The sequence below is a fragment of the Perissodus microlepis genome, chromosome 20 (genome assembly GCF_051167445.1).
Source record: "Perissodus microlepis isolate ML-2025 ecotype Zambia chromosome 20, ASM5116744v1, whole genome shotgun sequence".
NCBI classification, from domain to species: Eukaryota; Metazoa; Chordata; class Actinopteri; order Cichliformes; family Cichlidae; genus Perissodus; species Perissodus microlepis.
In genome coordinates this window covers 12,631,573-12,654,353 of record NC_140480.1, presented here as the reverse complement: position 1 = coordinate 12,654,353, position 22,781 = coordinate 12,631,573, and the positions used below count along the sequence as shown (strand labels likewise).

The following is a 22,781-nucleotide window of genomic DNA, read 5'->3' as shown; positions in this document are numbered from 1 at the left end:
GCTGTGAAACATTACTGATAAACTTCATGTGATGTTGCATTAAAGCCAATTTTCTATTAAAATCAGGGTCTTTTCTAACTGACCTCTGACCTTTGAGCAGTAGTGTGTACTGTATGCTTGTATGTAACTGTATCTGACCTGGATTTTATCACCAGTTTCAAATAAGAATCTTCTTTAAAGTCTGTCTTTCAATACAAATGAAGTTAAACTTTATCAAGGCTGATGGTAAACTGTCCCTAACAAGTCCACTTTATTGCGTGCTCATTGACTTTCTCCTATCAGAGCTGTTTAACAAGTCCACTTTATACATGCTTATTAATCTATCACGCTTATCAGTGGCTCGTGGTTGCTTAAAGCCTATGTCTGAACTTGACCACAGAGCCAGAGCATCATTCAATCTTGGCAACAGCTCCAGGATGACAAACTCCACTTTCTCTGCATCAAGACAGCTCATAACTTTTTAACAGTCTCTCCTGATAGCCTCATATCATCTGCTCTAATCAATAACCATACACTATCATTACAATGTAGACTACAGCTCAAAAGTCTGAGGTGAATTAGAAATGTCTTGTTTTCAGAATAGACTCAAATTTGGTTTCAGATTGAATCACAGCAATTTATCAAAAATAATCATATAAATGCTTAATATTAACACTGATCACAAATCATGAATGATTTTTAATAGAATATCTACAGAGGTGTTCAGAGACCCATTTTCAGCAATAATCCCTCCTGTGTTCAGTGGTACATTGTCTTATCTAATGCAAGCTTAACACATTAAAGCCAAACTTATCACTCAAAACAGCTTTTTAAGAGATTTTAGCACAAACTGAAACTATTGTGGTGATTAAAGAAACAATAAATGTGTCTGGATCATCCCAGTGTTTGTTTTTAACCTCATGAAACCAAGTTTCCATTTTCCTCTAAAGGGGCTGCAACACCCAGCTGCACAAAACCTTCACTTTTTTTTAACAGTTTCACTGTTTTAATATTTTTCATTTCTTACAATCAGAATTCTCCAATAGATTTTTAGAAGAAATTCTTTTTTTTCATGCATCACCAACTGACCCTTTTATGTTAACATCTCAATCTCCAGCCTAACCTCATTGAATTTTGCTTAGCAAAGTACTTTTCAACTCTAATAATTAGTAAGATTATATTTCTTATCATCTGTTGGTCGTCTGACCTGATAAACTTCAATGAGCATTATAACACAGGAATGATTGTCTCTAAAAATGGGCTCCTGCACGCTTGCAGACATTTTTCCATCACAACTTATGGATGATGAAGGATTTGATTAAAGCTGTGAAACATTACTGATAAACTTCATGTGATGTTGCATTAAAGCCAATTTTCTATTAAAATCAGGGTCTTTTCTAACTGACCTCTGACCTTTGAGCAGTAGTGTGTACTGTATGCTTGTATGTAACTGTATCTGACCTGGATTTTATCACCAGTTTCAAATAAGAATCTTCTTTAAAGTCTGTCTTTCAATACAAATGAAGTTAAACTTTATCAAGGCTGATGGTAAACTGTCCCTAACAAGTCCACTTTATTGCGTGCTCATTGACTTTCTCCTATCAGAGCTGTTTAACAAGTCCACTTTATACATGCTTATTAATCTATCACGCTTATCAGTGGCTCATGGTTGCTTAAAGCCTATGTCTGAACTTGACCACAGAGCCAGAGCATCGTTCAATCTTGGCAACAGCTCCAGGATGACAAACTCCACTTTCTCTGCATCAAGACAGCTCATAACCTTTTAACAGTGTCTGTCTGTCCTCATACTTCTATATATTCTTCTGTAATAGATAACTATACGCTATCATTGTAATCAATCTACACCACAGCTCAAAAGTTTGAAGTCAATTTTCACCTGGTTTATAACCATGTGATCGGTCCACACATCAGTGTCTAAAAAAACGCTCATTTTTATCTGTGTCTATCATCAAAATTTGAGTTGATTGCAAACTCTCCCTAACAAGTTCACTTTATTGCGTGCTCATCAATCTCCTCTACAGCTCAGCTAACTGAAGTCAGTTAGAAACGTCTTTTTATCTTAAAAAAAACAAGATTCTTTTTTATATTTTGTAAATTGGTTTTGAATCCAAATAAATATAATTGCTTAAAACTTGCATTGGTCACCAATTATGATTAATGTTTGATAAAACATTAGCTGGTGTATGGATGCAACAATAATGGTGGTGTGTGGATTACAACAATAATAGCGAGTGTGCAGATTATATTACCTATCCTCAGTTTATCACATTAAATCTCATCTTACTAGTGACCCAGTAGCTTTTCCAAATACAGCTGAACTAACCAACATCATTTTTTCAAGTAATATAAAAATCGTTTTTATTTATTACCTTTTTAAACATCCCATTTTTTCTTTCTAATGTCATTAAATCAAGTTTGCCCATTTTTATAAAACATTTGGACCTCCACATCTTTTTAGCGTTCAGTTATTTCCTCAGTGTCACACATGGATTAGTTTTCGTCTCTTTCAATAAGAAAGTCAAATCTTCAGACCTTAAAGCAATCTTTGTTTCTTTCAATCATCTTAATATTTTTAATCTCCTGTAATATAATTGCAGTTAACCAGAGCTTAGCTACTCTGATCTACAGTGATTTTGGGGGTTTGGATTTGTTTTTCACAGGTGCAGAGCCTTTTTCTACAAAATTATGAATAAACTGCATTTTTTAAAAGTACCATTAATCATGTAGACTGACAAGTAACTAAACATGTAACACAGTGATCAGTAGAGAAGAAAGAAAATAACCCATTTACACATTTCTAGTTCAGATCAAAATTATTGTTCTGATTAAGGAAACAGTAAATTTGGCCACGTTACTGTCCTGATCCTCCAATTTTCCCTTTTCAATGTGACTAAATAAAATTCAACTTTTTTTTTTTTTTTTTAAATAAAAGCAGATGCACACCCAGATATTTCTTACAGTAAGAATCCTCCAACAACCTTTCAAAAGAAACATTTTTTGTCTTTCCTCAATTTTGAGAGCAACTGAACCCACAAACCTGAAGCTCGAGACCCCAAACTAACCAAATGTAATGTTTCCTTAATCAGCACAGTCATTTTTAACTTTTTGTGTGTTATGTTTACTCACAGTTTTGATGCTTGCTTCTTCGACTTGATCCATGATTAGCTTTTCACCGTCGCTCTGCTGTTTTCTCTCTCCTCATGCTTCTCCTTCATGCGTCCTGTCCTCAAATATAATCCAACCTGCCTCCTTGTTTCCTCCTTGACTTGTATTAGCAAAATTTCCAGGTAAATTAAGAGAAATCCAAAAAAGTTTTCCTGTTTCAAAAGCTCTTCCAGTTGCCTGTCTTCTTGTCCTCCTTCAAATGTGCATTTTTCGACTTATGTATTTATTTGAATTCATATTGCCATGACAACATAGCACAGAGCATCATGGTAGTTTAAAGCAGGTGGTTCTGTCCTCTGCAGAAATGCTGGTGTTCCATAGTGATGTAGAAGTATGTTAATAGTCTTGAAACAGACACTCACTGATCCGGTAAGAGCAGGAATTTAACTACAAACCCTCATAGTCCCCATCAGTATTCTTCATTTTGCTCTGTAGCAATGGTCACAGTGGCTGCTTTAAGTACGTTTGCCCCATAGAAATCCACTGATGTTCAGTGAGTCCCTTTGATACATATTTAGACCTTCATAATTTTCAGGGTGCATGAGTGTTATATCTCCATCTCATCCTAAACATTTTACCAACCAACACGTTCTCACTCCCAACTCGTCAAACGTGTGACGCATGGTCAGGCTCCCTCTGCTTCACTTATTGACGTGCAGGGTCCTCTCATTGAATACTATAGAGCTCCCTTAACGTTGCTTATTGACGACAAGAGATTGCCGCGGAAGAGCCTGTTGTCCGTATATTTATATATTTCCGAAATCACATTGTATTTATAGAATGACTATTAAAAGTCAGCGAGTGTCAGTAATGTTAATGTGGTTATGTTAGTAATACACCGAGTGCTAATATAACAGCTTTAAGATGCATTTGTAGATATTATTACGTGTTTTACCGTCTTTATGGTGCTAGCTTAAAGTTACAGTGTAAACGTTAGCTTATATTGTAGTAAAGCTGTTACTGTTTAAACGATGTTAGCACAGAAATATTCGCTTCTGTCATGACTGATGAAGTTACTAGTTAATAAAGTTTTCAGTAAAGTGTTTAATCGCAGCCACAGATTGACAGCAAATATCTCGATTAGCTTCAGTGCATCTATAATAAATATGTGCAAGTTTCAGTGCTTCGTTTAAACTGTATGATACTTATACTGATCCAGGGTCAGTGTAAAATACAATCCTAGCTGTGTGAACAAAGCCTGGCTCCTTTAATCCTGCATGACAAACCTCAGAATGCAGGTTATTATTACTCTTTCCTGCTGGCACACCTGTCACACCTGAGAGTCAGCTAGAAACTTACAGTGACGTGGACATCATGCAAAGACTGCCAGACTCTGTAATACTGCAAATGATCAGTGACTCATGTTAACACTAAACTTTAAACGGTATCTCTGTGTCTCTCTGTGTGTGCTGAACATTTAGGATTGAGTCAGGCTGCATCAGCTGAAGCTGTTATTTGTATATATCAGTATTTTTTTCATTCAGGTGTGGGGAAAATATGTAAGACTGCAGTGAAGCGATGTACCAGATTAATCCCTGGCCAAAGGTATCGTACTTAAATCAGACTACTGATCCAGCCACATCAGCCTTTTGTGAGGTCTGTTTAAAGTAGACTAAAAATGAACTGCAGGTTCCTGAGAGGTGGACTGTGAGCACAGAAACACATGTTCATACATACAGCTGCAGCAAACTTACATTAATTTTAAATAGATTTGTTACTCTGATGTCTGTCTCTGTGTTTGTCCTCTGACAGACTGGTGACCTGTCCAGGTGTGCTCTACCTATGACTACTGGGACAGGCTCTAGCCTCTGTAAAAGAAATTTTCTGTTATTCTCATTTAAAGTATTTAAGTGCTTATGCATATGCTTAGTTGTGACACTGTTATAGACTGTTCAGTGAAAGTTTCTAAAACTAGATGAACTTACTTCAGCGTCAGCAGTTTGAGAAAACAACTCCCTTTACAGGTGCTGATAAGGCCAAGGGCACAAAACAGCATAACCATTGATCCGTTAGGTTTCATAGCGAGACACGTGAAGTGTGGTAGGATCAGTTTGTAACTTCCTCCCTCTTCCTTGGAATGCATAAAGGAGTAGGAGCACAACTTCTGTGGCAGCGCTGACATGACTGAACTGTGATGTTTGATGTGTGTTGGCGCAGTAATAAATAGCTTGATCACAGCTCTTTCTGTGTTGCAGACTTTATTTAAAAAATTCCACGACACCCCCCACCCTCCCACTGTGAACCTGAATTGAATATTCAGAAGACATTTGTTTAAATAGTTCTACAAATCTGAGCTGTTGGTGTGTCCTTGGATTGTGTGGTAATAATATTAGAGCTAGCAATCTTTCTTACTGAATCTCTACTATGAGTCATGTTACCTGAGATTAATTCTATGTTTACCTGTCAGCCTGGACAAATGTGCTGTGTGAAGGAAATTAAATTAAATCAGATCTGAACTGCGTACATTTAAGGAACCTGTTCATATTTAATTGAAATATGAACCAGTGATTTTTTGATTGCTGATTCCAAGAGAGTCTTTGTGGAAATCCTGTTTGGCTTTTTGTTATTTTAATTCTCTTCTCTGTTTTCCAGAACAGTTCTCCACAGTCGCTGTCCACATGGGTCAGTGGGACCAAGAAGCACTCTGCTAATGTGTGGACTCTGACCAGCAACATCCAGCAAGACCCAGACAGCGTTTTCTATCTCCCAGCTGGAGTTTTTTGTTTGTCTGTGACTGGAGAGTCAGATTTTTGTTGAGCTTCACACTTGCAGAGGTAAGTCAGTTTGCAGAGATCCCTCCCACCCTGGCTTTTATGTCCTAGATTTCTTATCTGAAACAGTAATATTTCAGTGACTGCTGCTTATACCACAGGTTAATACACGCTACTGATCCCTGATAGGAGAATCATCAATTTTGGCAACAAAGAAGCCTGGTGGATGTTTGTTTGCAGTCTGATGATGGGACATCATGCTCTGCATCTTCAAAGTTTGCCCCCTCATTATTATTCATACCCAGTAATGTGAAGTATGCTTATATCTACTATAACTGAACCAACCTGGTGCTCTTCATTTATGGAGGCTGTTGAGTCTGAATGTTGGATGTTGTGTATCTCGTGTTCTCTGGGCTTCGTTGTCCTCAGTCTTTTTGCAGGATCAGAAAACAAAACCAGGAGGCGTGTAAATGTTTCTTCTCCATGATGTTTCTTCAAATGTTTCTTCTGGATGATGATAAGACTGTGACACGGGATGCCACCTTTGGTCTTGTGATGAAGCAAAGCTCAGGAAGAAGTGGGATTAAATGGTACCCACATGTGTGCTGCTGAGAAGGATGTACAGGGGCACCTGCAGCCAAATCCAAGCTTCAGGTTAGTTGTAGTTGCAGAACGCTATAGGACTGAGACAGCTGAGGCATCAAATGTTTGATTAAACGGATGAAAAAGAGAAGTTTTTTCCCTATAATTATCACTTCTTAAAATCTGTAGCAACTTCAAGTCTGTCAGCGTGCTGAGCATGCTCAGAATGTGACAATATATTTTTGTTCAATATTTAATTTCTTTCAGTTGCAATTGTTAAATGAAAAAAAAATAAAAATATATTCTTATAATTTAGCAAACTAATTTATCAAAAAATATATATACATATATCTGTATTAGTTTTAATAAACTAATTTGACACCTGTATTGAAAATACCATATTGTATTCATACAGAATCAGTATGGTATCATTGTTTGTCTGCTCACTGATTGTTGAAACTAAGAGCTACTTTGATCTGTTTAGATCTAAAGTATCCAAAGTTGAGCTCTAATGTTTCTTCACCCCTGTGTGTGTGATATCTGATTTCCTACATGCTGGCAGAGCAGCAGTTTGTGCTCACAGATGGTGACGGTGTGGAGAGACGGTGGTGTTTCCTCAGAAGAACCAGCAGAGTCACAAAGGACACCAGTCCATCTCACCACCTTGACTTGCTGACTGATGTTCGTCTGCACTGCACAGAGGAAATCAACTGACCGAGGTTTGTCCAGTGACGTGTTATGAAATGTATATTTGTTTTATGCTTACAGATATGTTTTTCTTGACAGAGGCTCTGCAGAGGTTAGACAAAGCAGAGAAAATATGTGCTTTACATTTTACTGTGATTTATTGAGATATTTGTTGCCTGATGTTCAGCAGGAATGGAGAAATAGAATCAAAGGGAGATGTTTTTGATGTTTTTGTAATGATGTAAGTAAATCTTCAATATTATTTATTTGCTTGGTTATATTAGGAGTGTTTCTGAGTGAGGGAGAGAGGAGTCATCATCCAGTTTAAGTGACGTAGATCAGTGGATACACTTGTCTCCCCTTTAAAGGAGACAATCCAAGTCATCCTTAAATGTTAGTGCTTTCAAATACACAAACATTTTTAAAGGACAAAAATGAACATCCAACTTTGACTGTAATACAAAATAAATCTTTGCATGTGTGTTTTCAAACTCTCAGATGGGCAGGATATCAGTCTTGGACTGTCTAACCTGCCGGAGCAGCACTGAATGACCACCACACATGAGCATGTTCCTGCAACATTCAGCATCTGATCTGTCATCTGTGTGCTTCTGCTTTTGGTAAGTAGAGTTACCCAACTCCAGTAACTCTAAACACATGCCATCCATTTCTAACGGCCTGGTTACTTCCTGTCAGTTACTTTAGAAACCATGTGGTCACCTGACCTAACACTGTTTCTTCTTCTTCCCCTTAATGTTCAAGTGTCAAATGTCCAACAGCTGGAGAGGAAACTACACCAGTGTACTGGGATGTTTCAGCAACACGTGCCAGATGCTGTTCCTTCATGGTGACATCACCAGAGACAGCCCCACCCACCTAAGGACCTCGCCATTGATCATGATGATTATAATGATGACAGCGAGCGGAACTAAGACTGTAAAAATCCACGACCACAATTTTTCTTTCTAATTATTAATGAATACTGAGAGCCTCTTTCTGTGTTTTGTCTGTTTTGGGGTTGTTGTTTTTTACCTCATTTGTTACTAACAAAGTTCACCAAACTCACACAGTTTACATTCTGTATGTTTCCATCTTTACCAGCCACACTCTAACTGCATTTAAGAAAATAATCCTTAGAAATCGTCGTTTTTCTCTTTCGTAATTGATGATAATTCAGTGAATATACTGCGCTGCTTCCTTTTATTGCGTCACACATTGCTTTAAGTTTTTCAGTGTCCAGTTATTTTTTACGGCTGTTTGAATTCTCTGTATGTTTGACCCTGTAGACTGTTTGATGGACTGCTTGTCTTCCTGTTTGTTACCGCTGCCTGTTTTTGACTAAAGATTTGGATTTCTGACTTCAACACAGCCTCTGCGTGTCCTCCCTTTGTGTCCTCTTCCTCTGTGAATGTGTTGCATGTGTCACAGATTCATTTTATTAACAGTTTTCACACAGTGAGTTGCATCAGCATTCATCCACAGCACATTTCAGAAGGATTCAGATTAATACAGTGATCTTATAGTCAGAATTATCCTGACAGACTGCCACTGTAAATTATCTTTCATCAGGTAAATTTTCAAATAAAGTCAAATAAAGTTCAGTATTTCAAAGCAGGAGTTATGAAGAATCATACTGGCATTAGGACTAATAATATGTACTTACAAAGTCAAAGTTTTTTAATTATGCTAGAATACTGGAAGACAATCAACTTTTAGTGTTTTCCGCATATTAATTATTCCGAAATAGAGATGGTGACCCTAACCGTACAGAAGCACACTAAACAACTGACAATCTAACAGACATCATTGGCCTGAGCTGTCATGCACAGTGAGTCTGATCCTTTGCTGTGAGAGTCTGACAAGCATGTTTCTGGTCAGTTTGGAAGAAATAATATCACAATGTTGATCTTTTTTTCCAATATTCCTTCTCTTTTACAACATAAACTGTGATCAAAGCTACTTATGTTCACAGCATGTAATAATACTGACAGTCCAGGGCATTGTGGTCTGTTGAGCTAGGGTTAGGGTTAGCAATTCAGACATATGTAATCAATATTAAACGTCTCTGACGTGGGCCACTGTCCGCAGTGTTGGGAAATCCATACCAGGCTGGAACGAGTCAAGGTAGGTGAGCATCCACGAGAAGACACAGCAGATGCATCCTACTAATACTGACAGGACCAGGAGACTCCAGAAACCGAGCATCTTCTCTTCAGTGCCATCCTCTCCTGTCACCCTCTCTGCCCGCAGCTCTTTGAGTATGGGGTAGATAAGGGCGCAGAGAAAGCCTCATTACTAATTTATATTATAATTCAATTTTCATGAAATATTCATATTCAGTATTGGTCCTTTTATATTATAACCACGTATCCACCCAGGCTCATGGTGGGGCAGGGCTCTGTCCTGGGATGCTTGAGTACAAGGTAATGTACACCCTGACCAGGTATCCAGTCTGTCAGAATTGTTTTCAATATTTGGTTCAAAAACATGAGTGACAACAAAAATCCAACTAGGATTCTTGCATATGATGAATGAAGTCTGTCTTTGACTGTATTGTCCAGCTGATCCATCAAACCCCCAGCAGGTGAACCTTATTCATGACATAACACGGCAACAATGTAAAAAATTAGACAGCAACAGTCTAAATGTAAAGTGCATTCTAAACTCCTCTTCAATAAATTATATGCAAAGAGTCATTCAGGACTGTAAAACGTGAACTACAGAACCCAGAGTATTCATCATTAAATCTCTGGTTGCTTCATTTTTCTATCTATCCTATATCAGATACTTTAAAGGTTAGGTTAGGTAAAGTTGCATTCTCATGGTGAGGCAAAGTGCTTTATGTGTGTGTGTGCGTGTCATGAACGGCTATAAAAGGCCTATAATTAAAGAACAAAGCGGGGTTTGAGTTCGAGTTGCGGCAGACTGTCACTACTTGTAAATGGAACGCAGCCTTCCTACGGCGGACAGCTAATAACAGGAATCGGACGCGGTCCACCCAAGTCCACAGCAACCACCATAGCAACCGCCTAGCATGACCTTAAAAACATATTCTGTCTTCATAACTATCAAAAACATGAAATGATTTGCAAAGTGTTTAAGTGTTACAGCTGCAGAGAGCTATGGCGGTATCTTTGGAAGCTGTTTACATAGCTAATAATATACGATGTAACCATGGAGACAGTCAGTCACGTGAGCTAGCGGTGCATGTTTACTACAGTGAATAAGGTGATTGCGTGCACAGCGTCCACACGCTGCAGGGGGTAAAGACATTACTTCAATATTGTTTTATATTGATATATATTTGCCTTCTGTTGACCATCACCTCAGGTTCACCATTACAGTTTCAGCATACAGATGCACACTGTCTAAATATCAACACATTCAAAAACTTATGTCTCAGAAATAAGCACAGCTGTTCATGTTTGTCATTAGAGTTTTATTTGTAAGAAAATTATGAACTTCATATTGTGTATCAAATAAAAGAACATTTCACAACTCTGAGTCAACAGAAACAGGTAACAGAAATGTCTCTAATGTAGACATGTACAGTGTAGTGTAAGCATTAAAAGATCATAAAGGAAAAACTAACATTTATGTGAAACTAATTGTAATAAAAAAAATGAACAGGTGGTTTATAGATGTAAAAGAAAGAATCTGAAAACAACACTTTTTTGGTCTAAGTGATCAAAGTAGAAAACAGAACTGATGTTCAAAAACAAACCGTAGCTGCACTAATATTACACATCTCCATTGTTGTGGTGAACAGACATGTTGCTTTTAAAACCACATGCAGTGTGTGACCGTGACTGTTCACTGAGACCATGAACGCCACTTCGCTGAAGCCTTCGCCTTCTTCTTCTTCTTCTAAAATGGAAGCAGAAGGAGCACGAGCTGCTTTGATCTACTGAAAGGAAAAAGCAGAACATCTGAGCTGAAACCAGTCAGCTGAAATCATTAAGACAGGAACAATCATTCAATGCAGTGTCTCAGGTGGCTTAGCCTGTTACAACTGTTGATACAAGCTAAATACGGTTAACACACAGTGTCAGGGAGCTCCAGTGTGGGAACTAGTGGCTTTAGGTTTGTAGTCATTTAACTTTCATCCATTCATTCATTTAATTCAGGAGGAAGAAATGTCAGGTTGATGCAGGCTGGTTACATGCATTTGGTCCCATGCTGTCTTTAACTAAATGACTTGGTTCATTTTATGGCTGGGCTGTACGTGGGGTTATATCATGTTATTTGGGCAGGAGTACCTGTCCCCTGTTAGACTTAGAAAGTTTCTCCATAAGTAGAGTTTCTAACTCTTCTAGCACATCTGTTGCTGACAGCTTTTTGGTGGCTCTTTTTACCCCACACTGGTTGTGAGTGTGTAAATAGCCCCACTAGTTCTTTTGGGTTGCAGTTAACTTGGGAGGAAGAGGTAGGTCTGCCATGACTAGATGAATAACAATTATCTGGGATACATAAATTTCATAATGCATGCATATATCTCTCTAAACCTGGCCTGAGGGCTGCCATTTTTTACATTCAGTTATTTCTTTGTTGAATCTAAATAATGAATGTGTTACAGTTAAACTGACACTGATCAGTGTAAATGGCTCATTGGGACACAGAAACCTTTAAATTAAACCCTATCACCTGATATCGAGTGTCAAACAATATCAAAGCTGTAAAAGCTGTTTACAGTCAGAATTTATAAAGCTATGATTGTAAATAAATTCAAACAAGTGAGCTTTTCTCTTTGTGCTGAATATCAACACTGTGATTTCTTAGACTGCAAGCTTTACTTTAGCACAACCAGTTGTAGAAGCTGCCACTCCAAATGTCTTTTGATAGCAAGAAAAAAATACCTTTTCAGTACACGGCCTGAAGTTCTTCTCTGACATCTTCTGCAATCGGCTTTGTCTGCTGGTTTGAAGACAATAAACCACAAAAAGATGATTTAGTCACTTTGTCTGCGTCATGCAGCTCGAATGTGTCGTGTAACGATGTTGAATAGCCGTCGTTATCCCTCTGCTGTGTCAGTAGGATTGTACTGTACAGCATCTCATTGATATGTGAGGAATGCTAATGTAACACGATTAGAGACTTACATCATTAAAACATAAAGGACAGGAGATATTTACATATTTTTATATTTATATTACATTTTATAGCTGACGGATATTACTAAATAGATAGAATTTACTAAATAGCTGGATGAACATGAAAAATATGTCTATAATAACAAATGACCATGAGAGCCAGTAGAATTAATTCAACTGGACACTCAAAAGATGTCCTTAAATGCTCTTTAAGTGGCAGAACAAACAAACAAACAGTTAATTGCTTACTTGAGATGAAATCTGCTCAGCTACTTTGAAAACAGCTTCTAAGTGGTTCCTCCTTTAACAGGATGACTGCTCAGGGGTAAGGCCATCATGCAATCCAGCAACCTTTATGGTTCTGCTTTGATTCACCAGGAACTATTAGGGAAACCTTCCAGCGCCTCCTGTGAAAGACACAGGCATAAACACACAAACATTTATTAACATGTTCCACAGTCTTCCAGTTTGATTTTCTCATCCTGTGGACAACAACGTACATGGATGCAGGTTTATTGTTAACTTTTGTAAGGTTTATTTAGTGAACATATCCAGCTGCAGCTCCACTGTGATCCTGAACTGGATAAGCACTTAAGAAAATGTGTCAATAAATGGACATACATCAACTTACTATATTTATCCAAACAGACGGGACCAATAATGCTTCACTGAGTTAGAGACTTTAACAGTCTCTTCTATGTAAGAATGTCTCGTGCTGATATACCTGCAAACTTGACAACAAAGGTTTTTCAGACTACATTTAGCTGTCCTCTATGTCAGCTCACACATTTACATTCATGTCACACTTATTTCTGCTTTCCCATTTTATAATTATTACTTACATTTTGATTAGATACCTTGAGTTTGTAAATGATCAGATTACATAATTGGAATACAATGTATCCAATTCAGGGTTGCGGGAGGATGAAGCCTATCCCAGCTGATACAGGACAAAGACAGGCTGCCAGTTTATTGCAGGGCTAACACAATATGTGTAACAGAAAATCCACTTAAATGTTTGATATTTCTTATAATAATCATAATTATGACTATTATTTAAAGGTTTCTTTATAAATACATTTTGATTTTTTATAACACCTAAAATCCAAACCTGAGCTGTTTCAGATTCTGACCTCTGACCTCAGTGACCTGGCTGTGTCCTCACTGCAGCTCCCTCTTGGAAGTACGTCTGCTTCTTGTCTACCCCCAGTGTTGACCGCCTGCCCTTGATATCACGTACTGTACCTGAGGAACAAAAAAGGACAAACACTTGCCTTCATTTAAGAAGTACATTCATACAGAGGTAATCTATGGAAACACACTAGTTCACCCTTTGGGAGAAATCAGTTCCTGTGAAACATTTCTGTAAATGAACATCATGTGGAGAATGAATGAAATGAGTTCTTCAGGTGACTCAGCAGACCCACACTGACAAATGAAATCTAGTTAAACTATTAAGCATATTTGCTCTTCTGAAATCTGTGTTAAACAACAACAAACATAAATTAGTAACAAAAATACAGCTGAGTAGAGGCTTTACAAACCACCAGCAGCCATAATGCTAAATTTTAATCTTCAAATGTTTCTGAGCCGTCTTCAACCTGCTTTTAACACATTAAAGTCCCACAGTCAATGCAGCCTGACTCAATCCTAGATGTTCAGCACACAGAGACACAGAGGTACCGTTTAAAGTTTAGTGTTAACATGAGTCACTGATCATTTGCAGTATTACAGAGTCTGGCAGTCTTTGCATGATGTCCACGTCACTGTAAGTTTCTAGCTGACTCTCAGGTGTGACAGGTGTGCCAGCAGGAAAGAGTAATAATAACCTGCATTCTGAGGTTTGTCATGCAGGATTAAAGGAGCCAGGCTTTGTTCACACAGCTAGGATTGTATTTTACACTGACCCTGGGTCAGTATAAGTATCATACAGTTTAAACGAAGCACTGAAACTTGCACATATTTATTATAGATGCACTGAAGCTAATCGAGATATTTGCTGTCAATCTGTGGCTGCGATTAAACACTTTACTGAAAACTTTATTAACTAGTAACTTCATCAGTCATGACAGAAGCTAATATTTCTGTGCTAACATCGTTTAAACAGTAACAGCTTTACTACAATATAAGCTAACGTTTACACCGTAACTTTAAGCTAGCACCATAAAGACGGTAAAACACGTAATAATATCTACAAATGCATCTTAAAGCTGTTATATTAGCACTCGGTGTATTACTAACATAAGCACATTAACATTACTGACACTCGCTGACTTTTAATAGTCATTCTATAAATGCTGTCCGTTTAAATGGTCTTACCTGTACACACTGCTGTATCCACATGTATTCCATAAGTTCCAAAAGTTTAAATGAGTTCTGACTGTGTTGGGATGATAGTGTTGTTTGTTGTCTGCAGTTGCTGGTCCCTGGTGGAGAGAAGCAGGTGATGCTGGAGTCACTGCAGCCAGATGCACGTTACAGCATCTTGGTCACCGCTGAGTACCACAACAGAGAAGGAGGCAGCGGTTCAGCTCAGGGCAAAACTGGTGAGTCAAACAAGGGAAAGATGCCAAGACAGCTCAAGTGCAACTTCCAGTTAAGACCGACAGGCTTACATGCAAAAAGTGCAAATGTCCCATTACTTTACCCTTACAGGAGGATATGCATACTTGAAGGTTTCCACATATAGAAACATCAAGGTTTTTGGGCAGTATTGTTTCTACAGCACTACACGTACAGTCATTTTGGTCCAGAGACACAGATTCCTTTCTCTGCATAATGATGGGCTGTCTGAACAATGAGACAGAAGCCAGTGCCGGTACAATGACAGTACTGCTCTTGATACTTGGTTGGAAGTTCAAAAATTACTGGGTGCACTGTGTCTACGGTTATTGTCCAAGCTAGTGTGCAGATGACATTCTTTGGCTTTGTGTTTTTTGTTTGTTTTCTGGCTTTTTTCTGTTTCTCTAGACACTTTGTGGGTAAGCAGTGCGAGTGTGGTCAGGTCTGACCACTCCAGTATCTGTGTGTCATGGAGACCAGTATCTGCCGTTGATGGATATCCTATTGTAATCCAGGATGTAAAAGGTATTCTGTAATCACGTCTACAGTGATGTGAAAAGGTGTTTCCCCCCAAGTTAATACAAAATGCAGTTTTTAAATGATGATTTCATAGATTAGGGAGAAAGATTATCCAAACCTCCCTGGTCCTGTGTAAAAACAAATTGCCCCCCTTGTTAAATCACGAGTTAACTGTGATTAACCAATTTTGGAAACCTCAGTTCAGTGTTACTAGACACACTCAGGCCTGATTAATTGCAGACTTGTGAATCAAGAAATCAGTTAAATAGAACCTGTCTGACAAAGTGAAACAGGCTAAAAGACCTCAAAAAGCAACACATCGTGTCACCAGCCATCCTCCTGGTCCTCAGTGTTAATGCCCACTTAACTGGGTCCTTCAGTGGAAAGGCTCAAGCAGATGAAGCCTAATATAACAAGATGAGACTGACAAATATTCTATTTGAATGTTTAAAAAGAAAAATATCACAGTATCTATGCTTTCACTGAGCATATACCTGCATCACGAGTGTCAATGATGAACTCTGCAGCCTGAAAAGTCCTGGCCTCGGTCAGCCCCGGTCCACTCACACGCACACGGCTCACATCACCAATCCCTGACTGCTTGATCATAACAGCAATTGGGCTGCTGGGAACATGACGGCCGTTCTTCTTGATGTTAACAAGGTGCTCACCAATGTCCCTGGGTTACAAATGAGATTCCTAACACAGACAGACAAAACAGATGAGGGTTAACGCTTATTCTTGTGTGTGCACGCAGCCCGTTTCAGTTGCTCCTGCTTCTTTCTCCATGTTTTAACTTTATTACTTTCCCCCTCTGTCTTTTACTTAGGGGTTAATAAAGTATTTGGATTCTGATGAGTCTCATTGTTTTGCAAACTTCTCACTTATCAGACGGACACTCACCAATGTGAGCATCTCAAACACACAACGTGTATCGTGCCTGTTTATCTGCACACTATACTGTATGACAGAGTTTGCTGCACAGAAAGTGCCGTAAGCTATTTTAAAGGAACAGTTTCACAAACAACCTGATTTCTTACAAAATGAAACAATTGTCTTTACACTGCAGTCCTTGTCACTGTTAGATGTAACGCTGGCTCTGGAAAGGCTGCTGACAGCTCTGTCACCTTTGTGACTCTTTTCCTCTGTCAGCGATGAACCTCAGTGGGAGTGACATTCGTGATGTTCACTCTGTCACTCAGTCAAAGAAAAAATAACTATACATTCAGACGTGAGGTTGAGCTGAACACAATGATACCAAGCAAGGCGAAAAAACCTGAAGGTGAAATACAAATGCAAAATTAAAAGTAGTCAAAAATGGCCAGTTATATTTTGGACCTCAGAGGGTTAACCCAACAAATCATGAAAAATTAGGTTTAAATTTTTATTCATGACAGTGCAGATTTCTCACATTTCAATTTAAGCATGTAACAATTTGATTTTTTCTAACACAAAAAGAGTGAAACTTAGGTTAGACTTGTGTTTGCAAATGACCCACCCCATGTTTTGTAGCTTTCTGGATTTCATACTTATTGGGCTATATATTAATTTATTATACAGACTTATACAGTACATTAAATCAAAATTCATGTTTTATGTAACTGAAATGTTTAATTATGTGGGCTACAGAAAATAATTAAGTTATAGACTATATTTATAAGAAACATGTACACTTACACGAGGAAGTGGTGTCCCAGAAACGATGTGGGCTCCATAGATAATTGGCAAACCTTCTGGAGGAAACCTGGTCTTGTTAGGAGAGACGGCATCCATCCCACTTTGGATGGAGCAGCTCTCATTTCTAGAAATATGGACAAATTTATTAAACCCCCCAAAATATGACTATCCAGAGTTGGGACCAGGAAGCAGAGTTGCAGTCTTACACGCCTCTCTGCAGCTTCTCTCCTCCTGCTACCCCCCCAAAAAACCCATCACCATAGAGACTGTGTCAGCTTCCAAAAAGACAAAAAACAAACTAAAAACCAGCAACAAACAACTTAAACATAAACAATTACAAAGAAAGAACAATACAGTATCCACATCTGAACCAAAGAGTAAAACAGTGAAATGTGGATTATTAAATATTAGGTCTCTCTCATCCAAGTCTCTGTTAGTACATGACTTAATAATTGATCAACAAATTGATTTACTCTGCCTTACAGAAACCTGGTTGCAGCAGGATGATTATGTTAGTTTAAATGAATCAACACCCCCGAGTCATTCTAACTACCAGAAATCTCGAAGCACAGGCCGAGGGGGCGGTGTGGCAGCAATTTTTCACACCAGCCTATTAATTAATGAAAGACCAAGACAGACTTTTAATTCATTTGAAAGCCTGATGCTTAACATTGTCCACCCCAGCTGTGAAACTCAGAAACCAGTCTTACTTGTTATCATCTATCGTCCACCTGGGCCTTATACAGAGTTTCTGTCTGATTTCTCAGACTTTATATCTAATTTAGTTCTGAGCTCAGATAAAATAATTATTGTGGGTGATTTTAACATCCATGTAGATGCTAAAAATGACAGCCTCAACATGGCATTTAATCTGTTATTAGACTCAATTGGTTTCTCTCAAAATGTAAAAGAACCCACCCACCACTTTTATCACACTCTAGATCTTGTTTTAACATATGGCATAGAAACTGAACATTTAACAGTGTTTCCTGAAAACCCTCTCCTGTCTGATCATTTCCTGATAACATTTACATTTACAATAATTGATTACACAGCGGTGGAGAGTAGACTTTATCAAAGTAGATGTCTTTCTGAAAGCGCTGTAACTAAGTTTAAGAATATAATCCACCCACTGTTATCATCTTCAATGCCCTGTACCAACACAGAGCAGAGCAGCTATCTGAACGCTACTCCAACAGAGGTCGATTATCTTCAGAAGTACCTGACTGGTGGTATAATTCTCAAACACGTAGCCTAAAGCAGATGACTCGTAATCTGGAGCAGAGATGGGCAGTAACGCGTTACTTGTAATGCGTTACTGTAATCTGATTACTTTTTTCAAGTAACGAGTAAAGTAAGGGATTACTATTGCAAAAACGGTAATTAGATTACCGTTACTTTCCCGTAGGAACGCTGCCTTACTGCGTTACTAAAACCGTGATTTTTTTTGCAAGAATGTCTCATGACAGTGACGTAAGCAAGTGCGACGTTCGTGACAACAGCTGTCTGCAGATCAACAATGGATCATATATCAGGTGCAGGAGAGAGTATGAGCGTGCAGCGTTTAAAGCGTGGAAGTACTGACCTTACTTTGAATTTGATTCCATAAAAAGTGACAAAAACATTAGTGTCCGTTGTGCGTGGGAAGAAAACTTCTTTTTACACCGAAAAAAACCCCTAAACAAGCTTCGAGTGGGCAACGTCTTAATGGGAAATTCACAGAGAAACTCGCGGATTCTTCCACTGACCGCTGCGCCACACCTGCACCAGGGTAAACCTCCGCCTACCCAACTCCTGCTTTACAGGTGAAAATAGAGCAACAGGACCGCTAGTCTTTGATTTTATTTACTTTCTGCTGTGTTTTACTTGCATCTATTTGAAAGACTGAGTGTAAACACAAAAAATATTTTATTTTATGTGCTGGAATGTGCAGAAAATAGGTTTAAATGTTAAACTAATTTCTTCAAGTCAGAGAATGGTGCATATAATTTAATTTTTGCTTGATGCATAAAGTTAAAAGATTAAACTGATAAAACAAGTTTAAAAAAAAGAGACTTTTCCATTTGATTACATTTTGTATGATGGATTATGCAGAAAAAGTAGAATTGGGTTGACAGATCTATCGCTTTATCACCTATTCAGGTTGTAAATCGTGTTTTTAAAAAGTAACTAAGTAACTAAGTAATTAATTACTTTTGAAAATAAGTAATCAGTAAAGTAACGGGATTACTTTTTTGGGGAAGTAATCAGTAATTAGTTACTGATTACTTTCTTCAAGTAACTTGACCAACACTGGTTGAGAGTGAATTGATTTAAACAGCACAATACGCTGCTGAATCACTCTCATTGTTATTGTTATTTTATTTCCTGTCAATAGCTGAAGTACTGGTGACAAAAGAGAACGGTTGAGTTTCATCTCATAAAATTGACACCGCTCCAGAATAGCTGGAGTAGAAGGGCGTGTTAATAACCACTCTTATTCGTCTAATACCAGAGAAGGCTCTGCAGTTTCTGTTTAATGGGTAATCAGCCCACTAAGTTTACTGTTGACGAACAGTGGTTAGAAAAAAAATGTCCAGGCGCCGGACAAATTAGTGTGCAAGGATGGAGAAATCCATCTGCACTATTACAACTTAAAGAAGTAGGAGAAAGAAAAGATTTAAAGAAAGAAGGAAAACGCACATAAGAATTAGAATATTTCCAAGTGTGGAAGCGAGAGGTAACAGACAGGGACAGAGGAGAGGAAATAGAGGCAGAGGAAGAGGAGGATTTAGAGGAAAGGGCCAGAGATACGTAGGGCAGACAGACTTACGCGAAAGAAGTGAAGAAAGAGATAATACGTGCTGGAATTGTGGCAAGGAAGGGCATTTCGCCAGAGATTGCAGACATAAAACAGACAAACGGCAATATTCAAAAGAATGACTAAATGAGAAAAAGCCAAATGAAAATGACAAAAGTGACGCAGAAGTATTTAATGTCTATCAATTAGTGTCTGAAGTAAAAGGCAAACTTACGCTGACAGTATATGTTAATGGCAAACCAGTGCAGATGTTATGTGATACAGGAGTATGTAAAACCGTTTTGAACAGAAAACCACGGGAAGTACAATTCTCAGAAGATACTTTAATAGTAAAATCAGCATCAGGTCACACTACAGTGCAGTGACTGATAAAACCCTTATTAAGTGAAAACCAGAGATCAAAATAGTTTAAAGTAGTTTAAAAAGGTTGGAAACAGACCCCACCGAACAGATATAAATATAAGAAGTACAAAAATAAAATAAACAAAGACAAAATTACATTAGAACTTATTTTTAACGTATTGAAACTAATAATAGCAAGGATAACAACCTGCAAACTGATATTAACAATGAAACATAGTTGGCATGACGACCATGCCCAGAATGTATAAAATGAATAAAAGGAAATAATTCACACGAAAACCTTTTAAATAAAATAGAGAGATGCATAAGGTACATTAGGGCTGTGTCATTGTTCAGCCAAGGAAAGTGTGTGAAAAGGTAAATGTCTCCAGCTTGGGAAAAGGTGAAACTGCAGATCACCCGAAGCCCTTGATGGATACAAAATAAAATATAAAATATATAATAATAAATTGCTTGGTTCGTCACGCAAAAGAGAGAATGAATGTGACTGAAGGTTGGATCTGAGATGAGACAAACAGAAGACCAGTCTAAAAAGTAGGCACAAACCTGTTCAGAGAAAAAGCAAATTTGTACAGATTGGATGAATTCTAAATTATCTGTTTGCTGAGTAAGATGATCCTAACTATTAAATTGGCTCAGTAGTAGTATAGTGGTATACACTAATAAAATATTGTAATATACTATTGTTATTATATAGAAAGAAAAAGATGATAATATTAATAATGACATAATATTAATAATAAGAAGCAACCTAGTCAGTTATGATGTGAGGTGGATGATTGTTATGAAGTAATCTGCATCAAGCTTAAGGTTTGCTCAAACTCAGTATAATGACATATGAGATGAAGAAAATAAAGAAACTATCTAAACTAATTAAGTGCATAGAGGCACTTGACCTGCTTGAAAACCTGTCATTTATCCTGGATAAAACATTACTGAGATATAGAGCACACCTATAATAACAACTAATAAGCCAAACCCTGTAGACAACAGCTAAAGCTACAGGATTGAGAAGCTGAATTAAATATGTGGACACCGCTAAGTTGATGAGCATGTTACACATTTTCTTTTATTTTTATTTGTTTGTTTTTAGAGCAGAAGCTGCATAAAAGCCAATACATGCAGCTGTCTGTGAGCTCAGTTTTTCCCTCACACTTCTGCTCTGTTTCAGTAGCAGCATTTTTCTTTTTGTGTCCTGACTCATGTATGTTTTCTGTTTTGTTTGATTATTTTATTTTGTTGATTTGGAAACGAATTTGTGACCATACTTGTGGATCACAGTGACACATAGTGATTAGGCATATGATTTATAAATGCCTAGTTTTAGAACTGTGGGCAATTCAAAGTTTAAAAAAATATATATATATAAAAAACCCTAACTTCAGAGTTTGAAATATGTAAGATGTGTGAGATGGGTGAATTCTTTGAAAAACTAGAAATGATCTAAAAATGCATTAAGTGAAAATATAATGTTGCATCTATAGAGAAGAAAGAAGAAGCATTCAGTTATTTAAAAATAGGCATTACAGACAGATACAGTTTTAGCACTGCCTGACTATGATAAGCCTTTCTACTTACGTGTAGATAGAGGAGCAGGTTATATGAAAGCTGTGATAACACAGGCATTTGGAGAAAAATAACACCTGTTAACATTCCTGGTGAAATTTAGACTCGTGTAAATTAGACTCTGTAGCGTCAGGCCTGCCTGCATGTGCAAGCCTGTGTAGCCGCAGCAGAGGCAGTAAAAGAGTCAGCTGCACGTATGTAGTCATATGTGCATATGAATTGCACGCAGGCCAAGATATAAATATATACACTGACAGCCAGTTTGTTTTTTCAGCAGTGCACCACTTTGCAAAAATTTGGCATAATAGAGGTATGGTCACCTCTACGGATAACCCCGTGCAACACGGCAGCTTATTAAAAATCTTATTGGAAGTGATCAGCTTGCCAAAACAATTGGCACTTTGCAAATGTGCAGCAAATCAAAAAGACAATTTTATTGTCAAAAAAGGAAATAATTTTGCAGATCAAGCAGCAAAACAGGCTGCACAACAATCGGCAGAGCTACTAGTATCCGACTACTGCCCACAAATACCACTTGACGTACTAAAAACCGAACAAAAAGCTGCAACAACCACTGAACAGAACAAGTGGCTGAAATGTGGAGCACAACTGAAAGATGACTTAATGGTCTGTGATGGAAAACCAATATTACCAGAGTCGTTACACAGGACAGCGGCTGTAGTGACACATGAAGTAATACATGTGTCAACAGGAGGGAAATATAGTATAGATAAACAATACACACTTTTACACTATAAATTTTGAAACTTCAGCGAAAAATTTGTAAGAACATGCCTATTCTGTCAAAAACACAACTCACAAGGAAACTTAAGACCTAAGAGAGGCCAGTTCTCCACACCATCCACATGGATTTTATTGAATTGAATGAATGTCAAGGATCAAAATATACCTTAGTGATCATAGATGTGTTTTCAAACTGACCAGAGATATATCCAGTAAAAAGCAGAGGCAATCTCCATTGCAAAATGTTTATGTAATCATTTTATTCCAACATATGGTATCCCTTCTCTGATAAGATCAGACAATGGGACACATTTT

At 37.8% G+C, this 22,781-nt stretch overlaps 2 long non-coding RNA genes across 5 annotated transcripts; one reads left to right on the top strand and one right to left on the bottom strand.

Moving 5' to 3' along the window:
• The first annotated feature begins 3,620 nt into the window (after positions 1–3,620).
• LOC146364226 (uncharacterized) lies at positions 3,621–8,493 on the top strand. 3 transcript variants are annotated; one of them, XR_014799073.1, is made up of 5 exons: positions 3,621–6,530; positions 7,021–7,177; positions 7,430–7,538; positions 7,644–7,765; positions 7,908–8,493. It is a non-coding gene; the product is annotated as an uncharacterized LOC146364226 (long non-coding RNA). The 3 variants fall into 3 exon arrangements; XR_014799072.1 differs by having other exon boundaries at positions 7,026–7,177; positions 7,430–7,765; XR_014799071.1 differs by having other exon boundaries at positions 7,430–7,765.
• Positions 8,494–10,511: 2,018 nt separating this feature from the next.
• On the bottom strand, positions 10,512–18,200 carry LOC146364225 (uncharacterized). Of its 2 annotated transcripts, XR_014799079.1 has the most exons (7): positions 16,994–18,200; positions 15,811–16,015; positions 14,555–14,778; positions 13,369–13,480; positions 12,485–12,642; positions 12,002–12,059; positions 10,512–11,052 (listed from the first exon to the last, which is right to left on the bottom strand). It is a non-coding gene; the product is annotated as an uncharacterized LOC146364225 (long non-coding RNA). The 2 variants fall into 2 exon arrangements; XR_014799078.1 differs by having other exon boundaries at positions 12,485–13,480.
• Positions 18,201–22,781: the final 4,581 nt, after the last annotated feature.